Genomic DNA, 12,272 nt, shown 5'->3' on the forward strand with positions numbered 1-12,272 from the left:
CTGGTTTTCATCAACGAATCACCTACGGATAGTTCAAACTCCAAACCGTAAAAGAAATTTGAAGTTACATTTTATAATCTATCATAAATCCTCTGTGATAATTTGAAAAGTATCATAAAATCTAAAATTTATAAACAACAAGCAATAAGTAATTTATTTCAAATATTCTTTTTCATTTCAACCAAATAAACATCTTTTGGTTGGGTTATTATAATATAAGTTTTAGTACTAAAACCACTTAATACCTAATACCACAATAATATCATTACACATTCCATACCAGCTACAATTTTGGCTTTACAACTCACAATAAGTCAACATTATATTTGTACCTTTTGTAACTCCAAACATTCCACCACCCTATATATACAAGCTCAAACCAACACCCTTCATCACCTTATCAAACCACCATCAATCTCAAAACTCAAAAAACAAAGCATAAATGGCTGGACTTATGAAGTAAACAATGGTTGCATTGGTGATGGTCATGATGGTTGCATCTAGCCAACTTCAGTCCACGGTGGCACAAAATAGGTATGTTTCATATTAATTAAAAATATAAAATAAGTCACTTTTATTAAGAAAATCAAAATAAAAACAATAAATTCAAAAAAAATTTAAAAAATTAAGAAAATTGAAGATTTTGAGTACAAAATAACATAACATGTTGTAAACATGTGTTGTTCAAATGGCTTCTTAGTCATTTCCTTTTGTATTGTAACCTAGTACATAATAAGTAGTTGGTGTAATTTATACATAACACATTTAACCGGTTTATTAAAATAATAGGCACGTCGTCGGAGACACCTTGGGCTGGACCATTCCCCCGAACGGTGCCGCTACCTACACCACCTGGGCTTCCCAACGAACCTTCACAGTCGGCGATACACTCGTATTTAACTTCACCAACGGATTGCATAACGTGGCTGAAGTTCCTTCAGCCGCTTACGGCCCATGCACCACCACCAACACCCTCTCACTAAACCCCACCACCCCGCCACCGTCACATTAACCCGCCCTGGGGCCCACTACTATATCTGTACTGCTATAAGTCATTGCCAACTTGGTCAAAAGTTAACTATCAATGTCTCTCCAGTAACCACAACTGCCAACACTCCTGATCAATCAATAATACCACTATCTCCACCGTCTACTATTGCTACTGCTCCATCTGCCTTTGAGTTAGCTCCCTCCGGAAGCCTTATTCCGCCGTCACTAAGCTCATCTCCAGCTTTAGCTGCAGTGGTGCCGGTCACCTTATTGGCAGTTGCTTTGGCATTGTTTCATTAGATCAATTTGGTTAAGGGAGTTTCTCTTTTAATTTTCTTGATGTTTATTGAGTTTGTGAGTCGTGACACTTTTTTTTTCATTGTGTTGTTTGTATAAGGTTAATAAATAAAGTTTACATTTTTGTATCTTTATTGTTTTTCACATATGTGTTTCTTTTCATAGAAAAGCAAATTAGATTATTGTCACAATTTCATTTTAACGGAAAAGTATATCTTATATAATTATTTATATATTGTCACAAACACGAAATCTTCCAAGAGTGTTACAAACACAGAATCTCTCAAGAACAATACGAAATAATACAAAAACATTAAAAATACAGAAGATGAAACAACTGAGAAAGATTATCAGTCAAAACCAACATGAAAACCGTGAAGATAACAATTAAACGATTTAGAATATTAAAGCAATCGGGGTAACAATTATCTGATGTTAAGAACTGCCAAGAAACAAGAAATTTAGATTTCTATTGATTGCAACTCAGATGTACAAACTTATAATTAATCAAATAACGAGACGAATCAATCCAAACGAGAACAATACAAACTAAAAGATAATCAGCAGAAGGTCTCATCAAAATAAAACAAAAACGAAACACTTATCAAATCAAATAAAGATAATAATCCAAGAGATGAGAGAAAGCATCTGAAGACTAATCTGAAGTCAAAAGGCAAGCGATACGACGATCAAGAATTACACGAGTGAGAAAGTAAGTACCTGAAGTACATGGCATGTGCGCAGAAACCAACTGGGTCCGCAGGACCCAACTGGGTCCAACTGGACAGCTCACTGACAACAGCCGCTGCCTATCCACCAACACCAGCATGGCATGTGCGTAGCCCACAGTTGGCAGAACAGGAACACTATTCAGCCGGCTGTACCTGCTTGGAAACCTACCTTCGGCTATAAATACTCCAACACCTTGGAATGGTATCATCTCATCTTATCTCATATCTCATATCTTGATATATTACCTGATATCTGCTCTAGTCATTCTCTTGTTTTCTGGGTGTAGAGGTTTGTGCTCTGGGGGAGATCTCTACCCAGTTGCTTCTCCGTTTCCGCAAAGCGTTTAGCTGCTGTCATGATGGGATCCCATGTGGATGGCATGCCATCTTTACCCGTTAAGGTGCGGATGAGCTCTGGGTCGTTCGCGCCCTGGATGAAAGCAGCGCGAACAAGATCTTCGCTAATATTACCCAGACTTAGCTTCTTTGAGTTGAAGCGAGTGATGAAGTCTGGCAAAGATTCATCTTCCTCTCGAATGCAATTGAGGATTGTCCATTGCTCTTCGGTATACTTTCTTTGTTGGCTGAAGTATTGGCTAAACTTCTGTTGGAAGTCTGCCCAATCGTAGATGTGGTTGACCGGTAGACGATCGAACCACGCTCTAGCTGGCCCAACAAGCGTCATTTGGAACATGTAACACCACGTAGGTTCCGTCCAATTACTGACGGTTGCTCCCGCTATGAATCTGTTCAAATGATCGTCTGAATCATATATACCATCGTAAGTGCCGATGTTGGACATCTGTTTGGCACTTTTCAGGGAGATTGCTTCCGCAATGTCCCTTGCAAATTTGGACGTTCCCGCATTTGCCGCAGTTGGTCTAAATGTTTTTGAGAAGTCACGTGGGTTTCCACCCGCGTTTTTTGGTCTGAAGGTTTCTCCAAAATGCCTTCTCGGTTGGGAGTCCGTTTCCTCACGCTTCCCTTTCGCCCTATGACGAGGGTTTGCGTCACTATCGGATTCCTCCGAATCATCGTCCAAGTAATCTACGAATTCATCAGCCTGTTGGAGTGAACGTAAGCGTTCATACAACTCAGCTTGGAATTCTTTTTGACGTGCTTCCGCTACGCTTTAACTTCATCGAGTGTTTGGCGGGGGAGCCTCGCTCGTTGTCTCTCTAACTGGGTATCGGTGAATCCCAGTAAGAGATTATTTACTGCACTTGCCCCAGCTCGGGTAACTGGGGTAGTATTCGTAAAATTTACTGCACTTGCCCCGGTTTGGGTAACCGGGGTAGTGTTCGTAAATACTGTGTAGTTGCCGGTATTCCCCCCAGTAGCTGGGGTTGTGGTTACCGGGGCTTCTTGGTCACTCGTTGGTTTTGGGACCGGAGTACCTTTAACCATCTTTCCAGAAGTTTTGAGAAAACTGAAAAAGAATTAAGTTCTAGCTTTTATGCACGGATGGCGCCAATGAAGAAACATTAATCGACCCCAGGCAGATTACGGATAATCTGGGGGTTAAATAGATGTTTCCCACGAGGGGTTAGATCCGGAAAAGATGGTTCTTCTGATAACCTGCAAAACAGACACCGTGAGCTCGTCACTGAGAAGGGGGGGGGGTACCTCCTTGTGACCACCCTCCGGCGTGAGAATCAGACTAGATTGCTCTTGAATATAAATGTATATTAAGAGAATGACTAGAGCAGATATCAGGTAATATATCAAGATATGAGATATGAGATAAGATGAGATGATACCATTCCAAGGTGTTGGAGTATTTATAGCCGAATGTAGGTTTCCAAGCAGGTACAGCCGGCTGAATAGTGTTCCTGTTCTGCCAACTGTGGGCTACGCACATGCCATGCTGGTGGTTGGTGGATAGGCAGCGGCTGATAGTGACCAGGCCGGCTGTGTACTGTTCCTGTTCCACCAACTGCAGGCCATGCCATGCACGTCCTCCGACAGGTTGGTGAGTAGGCAGCGGCTAATAGTGACATACAGTACAAGAGCGTGCTGCTCGTCATACTGTTGTCAGTGAGCTGTCGTATCCTTGGTCAGATCTTTTGTCCATACCTCGTCAGGTACAGTACAAAAGATCCTCCAGTATCATACGGACTGGCTCATTTGGGCAGGAGTTCTCCCGGCTTTGCGCGGGAGTGTTCCCGGCTTGCTCATTCCTTCTTCAGGTGACTACTGAATTATTTAAGAGTTAAGTGCCTTGTGCGTGTAGCTTTGCTGCGCAGGTAGCCTTCCCTGATGGCTTGTATCCGCAGCTGCGGGAACAGGTAGAGTACTTCACCATTGGGAGGCTTTTCCTGTGGGAACAGCTTGCGTACTACGCGTAAGGACGTCACGTCTCTGAGCATGGTGGGTCCTGCGGACCCAGTTGGTTTCTGCGCAGACGTCCCTCTTAAAGGTGAGTCTTGCGGGTCCAACTGGGCTCTGCTGGGACCTACCTCTTCAAGTCCCCCCAGTCCAATGTTCTTCTCATGAATTTAATAAGTGAGGTGAACTTTTGGACTTAAGCAAAGGGTTTTGAAAAGGGTTTAGTTTTAAGGTTTTCCATGGGGATTCTTCCCGCGGAAGTCCTAATGTCACGTGCAGAAATTCCCGACTTTTCTGCTTGATCTTTGGGTATGATGCGGGTAGGTCTGTAACCTCCTCGCAAGTCAGGAGAGTTGAGTACCTCTTGTGTAGATTCTCCATGAGGTTTTGGTAGTTTTGAACATAGTGATCAATTATGTTAAATAACCAATTCCATCTTGGAGCTTCAAACAATCTAGTTCTCGACGTTCCCGCTATGCGGGGATGTCATTCCCGTTTCCACAAGCATGGCCCAGAAGATCCTTCTTGGTTTCAATTCCCTGCGGAGTGCTAGGTATGTGAAGGGTTTTGCCTTGACACTGTACCCGCACTCGTCTTATAGTTACTTTACTTCCAAGGTATTCCTGGCTTCAATTCCCTGCGGGTGCTTAGTATGTGAAGGGTTTTGCCTTGACACTGTACTCGCACCCGTCTTATGGTTACTTGGTTGCCGAGGTATTCTTGGCTTTAATTCCCTGCAGGTGCTAAGTATGTGAAGGGTTTTGCCTTAACACTGTACTCGCACATGTCTTATAGTTACTTGGTTGCCAAGGTAAGGGGTATATTCCCGCTTACTTTTGAATCTTTTTGAATCTTTTTGAAATTCGAAGAGTTGGTGAAAGGATAAGAACAGTCCAAACTGTTGAAACGTCGTCCGGCGGTTTCTTCTGACAGTGTCAGCACGTGCAGGAAGTTATGGCGACGTGACAGTATATGGTCATTCCAGGCGCTTTTTCAGGCGCGTGAGCGCGATTTTTCGGGCTCGTGGCCGCGGAATTAATGGCACGCGTCCTTTCAACAGCTGTTGCCAGTTTGCTCTTTGTCACGTGTCATAGTTTCATTGCACCTGCGATTTCTCTCTCTTCCGCATTAAATTCATCGCATTAATTGCGATGAGTATATAAAGGGCGAGAGGGTGCACCTTAGTCCACACTTTCACTTCTCTCTTCATCTTCTAAACGATTTCCGGCGAATACTCACTATTCCGTCGAGCATTCTTCTGAAATCGTTGTTCTGATACATCCAAAACATGTCTTCTACCCGTGATTTTGAGGCCACTGCCGAGGAGTCTGAGTTGTTCGTCGAGAATCTGTCGTCCACTTCCGATAAGGATGACAAGAGTACTGCTGGCGAGTGCCAGTGTGCTCTTCCGGCCGACCTCTATCAGTACGTCGTCCGGAAGTTCATGCTCGAGCCGTTCGAGCCTGAGTTTCCGGAGCCACACCAGACGGTGTACGATGCCCCCAAGGGCAAGATAGGGGTGTACGCAGCATTCTTCGTCTATGGGAATCTCAGGTTCCCATTGACGAAGTTTGTATACCGTGTTCTGGAGAGACACGGTGTGCATCTGACTGAGGTACACCCGATGGCGATCGCCAAGATCCGCCACTTTGAGTGGGTGTGCCTCATTCTGGGCGTGGAGCCCCACGTTGATCGGTTGATGACCTTCTACTCCTGGAGGTGCATCCAGGGGTGGTACACCTTGGTCAACCGGATCAAGGGGTTGAAGATCTGCGCTACCGAGCGCAGTCTTCGGGCGTGGAAGCGGGAGTTTTTTTATATATCCGCTCGCGTCGTCCCCCTTGCGATGACGTTTAAGAATGGGAGAGCACTCCCCGCCCTTCACGCCCTTAACCACCAGGAGGCGGAGTGGTTCGCCAAGATCTCCCGGATCCGAAACGGGTTTTGCGGGATGGATGCGAGATGCGAAACGGGGTTTGCGAAAATGGATGTGAGAAGCGAAATGGAATTTGCGAAGATGGATGTGACAAGCGAAACGGGAGATGCGAGATGGAAGATGGATGTGGTATGCGAAGTCCCCCCCCCCCCCTTTTATGCGAATTCTTTGTAAGAGGGATCTTGTGCGGATTGATGCGAAATTTTTTTTTATGCAAAATTAATTTTTTTTTATTAAATGCGATTTGTTTTTGATTTTATGCCTACGTCACTTTCCACTATGAATTTACACCTCAAGATTGGTGTTTTTATGTTTTTGATGTTTCTCTCATACTTTATTCCAAAACACCACCAAATCGTTGTAGATCTGAACTTTTTAAACCAAATCTGAACCAGACCAAGAACACTAAAAACACAGATATGATGATTTTTTAGTAGATCTAAGCTCTAAAATACTCCAAAAATGGTGAGTAACTAAGATCAAAATCCGAAAAGTTTGACCCGAAAATCACAAAAAATTGAGCCGAAAGCTCTGATACCACTTGTAGGTTCTCTAGATGGATCTCACAACTTGACTCAGATCAATCCATGTTGTTGGTTAGCGGAAATCACCAACGACACTCGGATCTCGGATCTTAGTTTTGTTTATGTAAAAAGAGAGAAAAGATGAAGTTTGGAGAGAACTTCTTTTTATTTCCAAAGGGTGTTTTTCTTTAGTTGAATGAGAGTATTTGTGGAGAAATGGGTTAAGTGGCCTTTATATAGATCGAGTCCTCATTTCTCCAAAGTTTACACAATAAACTTACAAAATAAATGTACCGAGTACGTACTACACCGACTAAAAGCAAACTAAAACGACATATACAATCCTAAAAACAATATATAATATTGGCCCTACAATCTCCCTCTAGGATTGAGTATGTCGAGGAACCTTCGTCAAGTTCTTTGCTTCGTCTTTATTTCTTGAAACTTAGCACTTGTCTTGATCCAGGATATTGAACGAGATTGGATCTTGAACAGTTCTTTAATTTCCAGTCTTGTAGACTTGAATTTCCATCTTATTCGAAAGCTTTGATATCACTTGTAGGTCCTCTAAATGGATCTCACAACTTGACTCGGATCAATCCGTTTTGCTGGTTAGCGGAAATCACCGACGAAACTTGGATCTCGGATCTTAGTTTGTTTGGTTTATTTGCTAGAAGGTAGAAGAAGAAGATGGAGAGAGAGAGAGAAAACTTTATTTACTAAAAGCTTGTTTCTTGAGTTGTGGAAGAGTTCTCTTGGAGAAATGTGTTAAGTGGCCTTTATATAAGGTCCGCATTTCTTCAAAGTTTACACAATAAACTTACCAAATAAACGTACCGAGTACGTACTACACCGACTAAAAGCAAACTAAAACGACATATACAATCCTAAAAACAATATATAATATTGGTCCTACAAGCCCAATTATAATAGTACCAATCAGTTGGGAATTTTTTAAAAATTGGGATATATTTCAGATTTCTAATCACTTGGGGCTGACCCTTTTGTTCAATCACAAATAGGGTATTGGTGTTTAATATTGGCAAATAGGTCATTTGATCTAGGTGTACAAGAGATGCATAAGGAAGTGTAAGAAGAGTGTCATATTAGAAACTCTTATTAGTACTTGGTAGTGACGAATAAGGCAAATATCTTTTGATAGTGACGAATAAGGGTGGACCAATTCTATTTGTAGTTGATATTGGCGAGTAAAACTAATAGCAATTTATATTGGCGAATAAGAGTTATTATCTATTATAACCTAATTAAATCAACTATTTTTAACCTTAAAAAAACATTTTTAAGGTTAAAAATAGTTGATTTAATTAGGTTATAGTCGCCAATAACTCTTATTCGTCAATATAAATTGCTATTAGTCTTATTCGTCGATATCAACTACAAATAAAATTGGTCCAATCTTATTCGTCACTATCAAAAGATATAACCAAATTCGCCACTATTAAGTACTAATAACAGTTTCTGATATGAAACTCCAGTTCACTTTCTGACGCATCTCTTGCATACCTAGATCAAATGAGTTATTCACCAATATTAGACACAAATATCCTATTTGTGATCAAATAAAAGGGTAACCTCTCAAGTGATTAGAAATCTCAATATACCCCATTTAAAAAAAAAGAAATCATCAGTTGGAAGTCGTTAGCAAGCAAGCAAACAAAATAGTAGCCCAAAGCCTTAACACATATCATGAGAATGGAAGGCAAAAACAAGTTAAGCAATAAATAGAAAAAAAAAAAAAGAAGAAGCATTAACTTATGTTTGATATTGAATTGAAACATACCTATATTTCATTTTACTTCATAATTATTTGATTATTTAATATTATTGATATTGGCTAACCATTTAACTTGCGGGTAACTATTTAATATTTATGTGTATTTAAAAAACGCATCGTGTCTAGATGGTTTCATACACTGTGCAAGCAACTTTCATTAAGTTACACCATTAACCACATAACGTTTTAACATAGTAAACTACAACTTCCATTAATTTATTACACAATTTAGAACCTCACACTTTTAATATGGTACAAACCAAAACCATAACGAACCGATGATACTGATCGAGATTCCGGCATACCAATGTGTGAGTTTAAAGCAAGTAGTTATTATATTACAAATTACTAATATATATAAAAGAGAAGTTTGGCGACGCTAGACTATGATTGATCCATTTGACAAAATTCTATTGGACCAAGTTTTTTTTTTTTTTGTTTGTCTTTTGTTTTAAACTTTGATAATTATATTTCTAATTATCTTTGTTATGTTTGTTTTTTATTAGTTTAGTTCCAATATCAATATACCGTAACGGATGTGATAAAAATTGACGTAATTTGCGTAGACTTAGCGCATTTTGTTTTAGTTATAGTATCATAACGAAACTGACCGAATGACAATTTATTTTTTTTAGTCCGGTTTTATAACGAACGTCAAAAACCCAACCAAATTTGCATAGACTCACTGCCAGGGACCAACAACGCTCGGGTTTTACCAACGCTCGAGTTTCACCTACCAACGCTATCTCAATGTTCCTTCTCAATTTTTATAACTTTTTTTTGTTTTAGTTTCCGTACAATAACACATGTAACAGAAACTGGCCGAATTCACGTTAACTTACCGTGTCAACACTTAGGACCAGTATTGCTTGTGTCTTACCAACGTTCGGATTTTTTACCAACCTGTCCGGCGCAACGCGCCGATTAAGAAACTAGTTTACATGTAAAGAAAAAGTATAATCCGGTTAACGTGACAAGTGTATTACCTAAAAGAAAATATATTTGATCTAAATCTTAGCTGCCTTAATATTATAATATAATATGTATAAAGTGGGTTAGTGAATGTTTCTTGTTTTTATTTGCAACATGTCTCCTCTTCTGAATATATTTCTCAAAAAAATGTTGGTCCGTACTCACTTTGACACCCATAAACCCTAGAAATTTGTGGTATGTATCAAGGGATTTTATTAAAGTAAATATATAAAGATCTTGTGGTTTTTAATATAATGTAAACTAGTTTATAGGTTGCTACACGGCATTCTCATAAAAAACTTGAATATAATAAAGAATATGTGAAATTTATATTAGCATATAGTAACAAGTTCCGAAAATGACTTTTTTTTTGTTTTAATCCATAATCATTTACTTGATAAAGGTGCACGGAGTGCAATCCCGGATGCCTCGGGGTGTCCCGGTACCGGTGGGAACACCGTCCGGGGTCAAAGAAAAAACACCTTAAGCGGGTTAGCCAAGCCGATTCTCTTAAAGTTTCAACTGTTTCTCATTGGTCAATTTAATTAATAAGAAAAGAAAAAAAAAGAAAAATGGATGAAGTTGGTTAATGATGCATTATGGTGAAAGATGAACATTTTCACTTTTGAAAGATGGATTGAGACAGAATGACGTGACACTGATATAGGATGATACCGATGAAAATTTGCACCTAACATGCATTCATATATGCTCTAGGGATGAAAGGGTACCACAGACACGAAAATAGCAAGTCAGTCATATCAGATTGTCATATATATGTAACTCCGTTATTAATTAGGTTATGTTTGAATTAATCTATTTGACTTATTTAATTAAAAATGCCAATCCGATAAAACCTTATTTACCCTTTTATCCCATTGTGAGGAGACCGTTTAATGCTCTAACATGATTCAACCGCATAACATGACACGTACATGAGACGATAAATTAACGTAGAACGATATCGAGCCGAAAGATTGTTTCACTGATATTAACCGAATGCTAACAAGATCTCGTACATGCATACATACATATGGTTAAGCTCAATCCGCCTCGATGTGCACCTCGAGGCGGCCTATCATTCTAGAGAGAATTCGGCATGGTACCAGTACTCTTTGAAGAATAAAACCAAAACTCTAAGCCCAAATGAACTGGAACAACCTATATATAGGCCCAAGCCTCATTTGTTAACATCTCTAACGAATGGGGTGTTCCCATTAACGAATGACTTCCCATTCGCTAAACCCTTAGCAAATGAGTTCTATTAAATAACGAATGAGCCTCATACACTACACCCTTAGCGTTTGGGCTCCTAGGCTAACGAATGGGCTGCCTTTCGCTAACATATTAGCGAATGGCCTAAGTCTAACGAATGGACCCCATTCGCTATACATTCCAAAGCGAATGGGCCATATTACATTATAGCATATGACTAATTTACCCCTAGCCTATTCGATCAGCTACGGACAAAAAATCATGCACTAAAACATTGCTTACAACAAACTAAATATTTTCACAACATACATCAACACGTATATTTAATTCTGTACACTTGACTATTTGAATATACATGACATATTATTATTATTATTATTATTACTACTACTATAGTATAAATAAGAACTTTGGTGACGCAAGTGCCCTATTTGGCTACTTGGCGGCACCGTATTGTTTCGTAAGTTTTTTTTTTCTTTTTGTTTTCCTCTTTTTAGTTCAACTACTGTACGAACGTAACGAAATCGACTGAACATAAGTTTTTTTAAGTTCTAGTACAATAACGAGCATAACCAGAAGAAAATTTTTGTTTTAGTTCCGGTATTATAAAAAGCATGACGTAAACCGAACGAAATCACGTAGACTCGCCGCCTCAACGCCTGTGACCCACAACGCTTGGGTTTTTCCAACGCCTGAGTTTTACCGAACCACTCCATCCTATTGGTCCACCTCAAATATTATATTTTATGTTTGTTTTTAATTTAGTTTAAATACTGTAACGAACGTAACCTAAATTGACCGAATTCACGTCGAGTTACCTCTTCAACGCCCGAGAATAAACGCTTAGGTTTACCACAGCCCGGGTACCGACCAAATGAATGTTATTTTAAATATTTTATTTTTCATATATTAATCTTTTTATAAGTTAATTTTACAAATTTATTTTTTAAGTTTTAATGTTCAAATTTTACCAAAGTTGGTTATACTAGAACGAACGTAACCGATACTAGTCGAATTCGTGTAATACTCGGGTTTTACTAACGCATAGGTTTACCGACTAAATAAATACGCTAGTTTATTTTATAATACGCTATATGAGTGTCGTTATTTTCTTTTTTGGTTTTTTATTGTGAATATGTAAATATGATGAATTTATTTTTTAAGTTATGTTCTGATATTGTAATGAACGCAGCCAATATCGATCGTATTAGCGTTGACTCTCCCATACAATGGCCGGATTTTGCCGACAGATATTTAGTGGCAGAATCGTACTTTTCAACTGGATCACAATTGAATAGTTTGTAAATTCGATTCAATTAGTTTAGTGGCAACGTTGGATCTCCACAAACCGCTAAATCAGTGACACATCGTATTCCAATTTTTTCTTAAAAATGTTTACTTTCATCCACAACACCAATCCTCCACAAACCTATTAAAATAGTATTATAACTATATATATAATATGTATGTATATACGTGATGTG

General features: G+C 39.2%; 1 pseudogene across 1 annotated transcript; it reads left to right on the top strand.

Annotated features, from left to right (window-relative positions):
• The first annotated feature begins 409 nt into the window (after positions 1-409).
• Positions 410-1,306, top strand: LOC143602367 (mavicyanin-like; annotated as a pseudogene). The gene is made up of 2 exons (XR_013147828.1): positions 410-534; positions 790-1,306. The product of XR_013147828.1 is annotated as a mavicyanin-like (transcript).
• The last annotated feature ends 10,966 nt before the right edge of the window (positions 1,307-12,272 follow it).

The sequence above is a fragment of the Bidens hawaiensis genome, unplaced genomic scaffold (assembly GCF_021521415.1).
Source record: "Bidens hawaiensis isolate Kalapana, Puna unplaced genomic scaffold, B.hawaiensis_p1.1 tig00058761_1, whole genome shotgun sequence".
In the NCBI taxonomy this organism is placed as follows: domain Eukaryota; kingdom Viridiplantae; phylum Streptophyta; class Magnoliopsida; order Asterales; family Asteraceae; genus Bidens; species Bidens hawaiensis.